Below are 7,463 nucleotides of genomic sequence, written 5' to 3' on the forward strand. Positions count from 1 at the left end.
CTATAACCTGCACAATTCAATTGAAAAGAAAAACAAATCTGTTAGGGGAAAAAATATAAAAAAATAAAAAACGTGCAATAAGCTGGTTGCATAAGTGTGCACACCCTTAAACTAATACTTTGTTGAAGCACCTTTTAATTTAATTACAGCATTCAGTCTTCTTGGGTAGGAGTCTAACATCATGGCACATCTTGACTTGGCAATATTTGCCCCCTCTTCCTTGCAAAAGCACTCCAAATCTGTCAGATTGAGAGGGCATCTCTTGTGCACAGCCCTCTTCAGGTCACCCCTCAGATTATCTATTGGATTTAGGTCTGGGCTCTGGCTGGGCCATTCCAAAACTTTAATTTTCTTCTGGTGAAGCCATTCTTTTGTTGATTTGGATTTATGCTTGGGGTCATTGTCATGTTGAAATGTGAAATTCCTCTTCATCTTCAGCTTTCTAGCAGATGCCTGAAGGTTTTGGGCCAAAAGTGACTGGTATTTGGAACTGTTCAAAATTCCCTCCACCTTGACTAAAGCCCCAATTCCAGCTGAAGAAAAGCAACCCCAAAGTATTATACTGCCACCACCATGCTCCACTGTGGGGATGGTGTTCTTTTGGTGATAAAAAGTGTTGTGTTTGAGCCAAACGTACCTTTTAGAATCGTGGCCAAAAAGTTCAACCTTGGTGTCATCAGACCATAACACATTTTCCCACATGCTTTTGGGAGACGTGATGTATTGTTTTGCAAATTTTAGTCAGGCCTAGATGTTTTTCTGTGTAAGAAAAGTCTTCCATCTTGCAACCCTACTTCATAGTCCAGACATATGGAGAATACAGGAGATTGTTGTCACATGTAGCACACAACCAGTACTTGCCAAAAATTCCTGCAGCTCCTTCAGTGTTGCTGTAGGTCTCTTGGCAGCCTCCTTGACCAGTTTTCACCTTGTCTTTTCATCAGTTTTGGAGGGGTGTCCAGTTCTTTGCAGCATCACTGTTGTCCCATATTTTCTCCACTTTTTGATGACTGTCTTCACTGTGTTCCATGGTATATCCAATGCTGTGGAAATTTTTTTGTACCCTTCTCCTGACTGATACCTTTCAACAATGAGATCCCTGTGATGCTTTGTAAGTTCTCTGTGAACCATAGCTTTTGTTATAGCAGGCAAATGAGTAAATGTCAGGAAAATCCTACTAGGACAGCTGAACTTTATTTGGGGTTAATCAGAGTCTCTTTAGTTGATGGCAGATGTGTACCTAAGAAGTCTGAATGCTGTAATTTAATCAAAAGGTGCTTCAACAAAGTATTAGTTTATGGGTGTGCACACTTATGCAACCAGCTTATTGTACATTTTTTATTTTTTATACTTTTTTCCCTAACAGAGTTGTTTGTTTTTCAATTGAATTGTACGGGTTATAGATCACATTAAAGGTGGGAAAAGATTTGAAATGATTTATTGTGGTCTCATTTTTTTATATCACAAAAACCTGGCATTTTAACAGGGGTGTGTACACTTTTTATATCTACTGTAGCTGCCCTCATCAATAAATCCTTTCCTGACTCCCCTGAATCATGTCTATCCCATTCACTAATACCCCCACCCCCACACTATAATCAGTCACTACTTCCTTCATAAAAATTTATTATCCAGATTTAAAACCTGCTCACCCTCTGTCAAATCCGATACACTTTCTGGAGAATACCTCATAATTACTGGTAATGCCATTGCATATCCAGTCTCCATCCTTATAAACAGGTCAGTACTGGAATCTTATATTCCTACCATCTGGAAATAAATGCCATATCATTCCTCTATACAAAGGTGGCACTTCTAATGAAATATAGAATTTCAGATCCATTGCCATCTTATCCTCCCTCACAGAAATAATGGAACAACAAGGTACGTTAATGTTTACCCATTATAGACAGTTAGGACATGGGGCCTCACAGAAGGTACGCTCAAGGCCGCTGCTTTCAAAAACCCAAATAGATACAATTAAGTAAATTTTCTCTTAAAGCTTTACTTTAACCAAGGAGCTTAAACAGCACACTCAGGAGATTCAGAAACAGGAAAGAAAGGTCCTAGACTGATAGAAGACGTGGCATAAAAAGGAACAGCACATTTAGCTGAGCACACACATTAGAAATGCCCTCAGTGAAGGATGCTTGCATAACATAAAATGTGCTTGTTAACTGAGGGGGGGGGAGATAGTAGACCGATCCACATGGGAGCAATTCATCTGTAACCTGGGAGCAATATCTGATTAAGTGACCAACTCAGAGTTACACATTAAAAAATGGAAACTGGGAAATCAAGCCCTGCAGTACTAGAAGATGAAGCACCACATAGTACAGAGCCTTAAACCTCTGCATTAACAGCTAGACATTATGGAGACAGGACATATACTGGGATAGGAATCATCATAAGGTTAAGGTCTAATACTTAAACAAACTCAGAGGATCATCTAATAACAGAAACCTATTCAAATATTTTCTGTAAAGCACAAGCATTTGTATACTAAGAAAATGTGATCCATTAATTTAAGTTTGAAAACTGACGTGTAATGTGTTATATCAGTTTGTTTGCAAAATTTTAGTAAAAGATTTATCACCTTATTTTAAGATCCCAAACCTCATTTTGAGTTCTCTGTAGATTATAGTAGAAAGTGACTTCTAATACTTGTGCCAGAAAAGACAGTGTTCTACATGAAGTGGCATGAATGTAAAGCAGGCCAACAGAAATATCCCCATGCTTCAACAAGTAAGTTCATCTGAAGTTGTAATCTGAAATGTTAACTTTCTGAAAGTCTGCATGCCAAACGGACAATATATGAACAACATTCAAAAGGGCAAAAAAATTAATTTTACTTATTTTTTGCAGGGGGCAAGCCCTCCTTTATACCCCTAAGCATATATATATATATATATATATATATATATATATATATATATATATATATATACCAACCTTACAGTAGCACTAATTCCGAAAAGGGAGAAATCTCTGAATACAAGTGAATCATTACCTGCTCTCACTGCACCAGCACTGATTTATTATGAGAAACAGCATTCCGCATTATGTCCGCATTATGCCGTTTGCCTTTTTTTCTTCATGCTACTAATCCTCAAGCAATTTCATCTCAAGCTTTTGTAAGGGAGCAGAGTTAATATTCATTAGAGAGAGAGAGAGAGGATGGTGCTCCAGGGCTTTGACATCAGAAAAACAAACTACAAATTTTACTGACTGTTTTTGAGGAGGTTTATGTCATGTATTGAGTTCAGAGCTGTAGACAGGAAGGTATATTATTAATTTTATACCAATAGATAGAATATGGAGACTGGAAAGCCTGTAGTATGTTTTAGGTTGTTTTAGCCCATTATTTGTGCAGGTTTCAACATGGTATTGTAAGAATAATATAGGGTCTTGTCATGCCTCCCCCACCACCTCAAAATATCTCTGTGGCTTGGCCATAGTTATATGGCAACGATTATCTGCATTCTTAGCAGCCCTCTTCAAAAGCTCCTAAAGCATGCCAAAGATAATAAGTAAACTCTTTGTAAAGTTTACTACTAGGTTCCTTGAATGTAAGCAATTCCTTGGCTTTGTGAATTACATTTGTAAATTCTGTTACCCCTCCTTATAAGTTTTTACCTTCTTTTCAGCATGATGCTATACATTGTGACATTGGGACCCAGAAGATAAAAAGCAAAGCTGTTGATATAAAGGGAAAATAGAATGACCCCCAATACCAAACTCTGGGTACACAACCATTTAGGTCACTGTGGACTGTTTCAAAAATAACCCCAAAATTCCCGTTTTTTAGACAGTCACAAAATCACTTGAGAAAACATCCTCTAAATACTAGGCTTTCCAGTTTGACTAGTGCCTATTTTAACAGAAGAAATGCTGTATGTCATAACTTGTAACAAAGTATAGGGGTTATCCCCCCATATATTCCCTCAGTTACATTTTTAATAGTTTTCCCAAACTGTTGCACATTTTTACACGTAGTGTGTTATTAAAGAATAATGAATAACCCTTACTTTTCAGCCTAGAAATTACTTAAGCTTTTTGAAAAAGGAATTGTTACTATTTGCACATTTAATTCTAATCAACTCCTTATATAGTAATGAATGAACTAGGTGGATGATAACTAGTTACATGCAAAAAATGATTGTATATGGCTTTTCACTTGCCCTATTAATTATAAACTGACCTACAGCTTTCTCTAGTTGTTGTTCCAAGTGCTGTGTTTTTCTATTGTGCAATACGTAGGTTCAGTTAATTGCTGAGTCATTACTAAATCACCATCTAGTAAATGTTCTCATTCCCCCAGTAAATAATCCTCTATAAAGTGAAAAATCAAATTCAATATTTTCTGTATAAAAATGTATACTGTTGATATTCATAAATCTGAACATAGTCATAAAAATATTGGCATAAGCAGAAATGAAAAGAGCTGACAGTAATAAGATGAGAGTTGAAAGTGTAGGTATGGAAAGATTAGATCAGGTTGGAAGCTAGCGAGGTCAGTAATACAGGAATGTTTGGAGGATAACACAAAAATGGGAAAATGGGAGGGAGGATGTGGAGTTAATTCTGATGGTCAGTGACATAGATGGTGTGGATTAAAACTTTTCCAAGGTAGACTGGGACAAGTAGAAAAAGGGCTGACTCCAGACAGTCATAATCTAATACAGTTTAACTTTTTAACAAGGAATAAAAGGAGAGAACTAGGTTTGAAGTTACATAAAAGGAAGATTGGTTAAAATTTCATTGAGGAGAAGAAATAGGACAAACTTGGATATGCTATAAAAAGAACATTGATTTGAAACAGTTTAGCCATCTGTCACCATGGCGACAGATTTAGGCAGTCTGAAAGCACAGATATAGTAAAGCATATAGCAAATAAGCCATGGTACACATATTAATTTCTAAGGGTATATAGTTTAGCAATTTTCCATGCTAAGAGGGATTAAATGTCTCATCTTCAAATGCAAAGTATGAGTGTTTTGTCAGTTTGCACAGGGACACCTGGTACTATTGGACTACTGGAATACAACCCCCCCCCCCCCCGCATGCGCATGCATATACACACACACACACACACACACACACACACACACACATATACACACACACTCACTCTGGCACATGCACACATTAATAATGCTAAAGTATTATGCTAGTTAATTACTAATAATGGCAAAGCCAGGGATAGTCTGCATATTTTGTTCTTACCTTAGCATTCTGAGATGCTGCCACTCCACAGCGTTGAACACCAAACCCTGAAAACCAGAATCATTGAAATCTAATCCCTGAAGCTCAAAATACTGAAAAACTTAACTTTAGGTTGCTCTTTACTGTGTGGTGCAAGCCACCCTCACAGTTGCATTGGCTCAAAAAAGGGAAAATCTACCCAAAAAGAGCACTACTGCTGGCACACACTTAGACATCTCCCCAGTAATGATTGCCAATAGAAAATAAAAATCATCATTCTGATCCTCAGTGCCTCGTGCCTCAGGCAATTGACGCTAGAGGAATCACACTTTGTCCACCTGTAAAGTAACCCACTGGGACAGGTACTGAACCTGGCTGACTATGACATTAGTCTATGAGCACGGCATGCGTCTGAAAACACTGACTGTTTAACTGGTTATACTTTCATTACAAACCAACAGTTTCTACAGTCCTTTCATTGTTGACAGTATATTAGGCCCTCTACTCACTGCTAACCCCCCTTCCCCTTTTAACAGCAATGTACATTATGGGCTACAGTGGCTGCAAATAGTATCAGCTAACAGAAACAACAGCATGGCTAGTGAGTCCAAGCAAGCATCCTATGTCTTATCTGTGGCTATTTCCTGAAGTGGGCATTGCTCATAGTTCACACAGTCATAATTCCTTTACTTAATTTAAATTTTGACTGCCAGAGATACTTTTGTTTATGTTAACTATACCAAACTTCTGATCTTCAGCACAGATATTAGACTTGAGAGTCAGATGAAGGATAGTAGGTAAAGTCAACCCTTTCTAATCAGTGTAGTTTGAAACTGGTTACATTTTATAGATTCTACAAGGCACAGTTTATCCTACCAAAGTACATTCCATTGGATAGGTAGATGATTAAACTACTAAAATGGAATGCCAGTTTTAATGTGTTCTATTCTTTCCTTTATTCAGTAATGTTTTTGAAACCGCTGTACCATACAGTCTCCTGCAAACTCTCTGGCAAAAGGAAAAGACCCCAGTTTATATGCCTATATAGTACAATGAAATACCTGCACTAATCCCACAATGACATCATATTTATTTGCAAGAATGCATTATGTTCTGCAAAGCATTCTGTTTTATTTCCAGATTTGACCACATCAGTATGTAAGTAAAATTGATGCACTATGTAATTCTGTGCTGATACAACAGCGTATGCTGTAACATCAGTATATCATTCTAACCCTATAAACTCCATTTGTACTTGCAGGTAAGGAGAATCCTATTGCAGACACAGTTCTATTTATAGCCTATCAACAATCCTTCTCATATAATCTGCATTGGAAACATTACTTCATCCTTTTTTTTTAACTATGGGGTCTCACTAGTAAGTTGTATGCATATGCATGCATCAAGATTTGTAATGTCTGTTTCTAAATGCTTAACAGCAAACACGTATGAAGCTTGTGGTATCAAACAAGTTGCATGTGTGGAAGCAAGGCATATAAATCAAACAGTGATCAAACAAGATAACTTTAAGTAATCCATGCTTAATGTATTATTAACTCCCCTGTTAAAGTTACAGTGTATGAGATTTTCACTGCATGAGCAGCATGTTTAATTATAAGAGAGTATAATGCATACAAGGAAGGGCAGCTGGTCTGAGGGGTTAGTGACATGCAATACAAACCTGAAATTTCTGGCTACAACTCTCAAAAGAACTTAAAGGCAGAGTTATGTCATAGCAAGACAGAAAAATATGGTCCTATAGAAAGGAGACTATAGCTTCCTACCTTTTAATGCACCAGTATTGTAAAGTGTCAGATCTGCTTACTTGTAAAACTTACAAATCAGATATATTCCAATATACTTGTAATTCTTGTAGTTTGACTCCTGCAATGGCTGTGTATGAAAACTTGTATGCTTTATACCATGGTTGTGACTGAAAAAGATCTATAAGAACACCTTAGCTAATCTGATAAATGAATAACCAGATAAATGAGATGGGAAACACTGCATAGAAGGTGGTAAGATGAAAAGAAAGTTGAGTACAAGTGGTGAGAACAGAGAAGTACAGAGGCTGACAGCAAATATTGACAGCTAGGCCCATCCATTTTCCTATTTTCTCTACCTTCATCAAAACTCCAAAGATCTACTGGAGTTCTGGCATTATCTTGTCTTTGTTGTGTATGTTTGGGTCCCCTGTGTTTGCCTCATGTATTGTTGAAATCCCCCACTGTGTTTTACCCTCGTGACCTTTGTGAGGA

The sequence above is a fragment of the Protopterus annectens genome, chromosome 4.part0 (genome assembly GCF_019279795.1).
Source record: "Protopterus annectens isolate FY-2018-M chromosome 4.part0, PAN1.0, whole genome shotgun sequence".
NCBI lineage: Eukaryota > Metazoa > Chordata > Ceratodontiformes > Protopteridae > Protopterus > Protopterus annectens.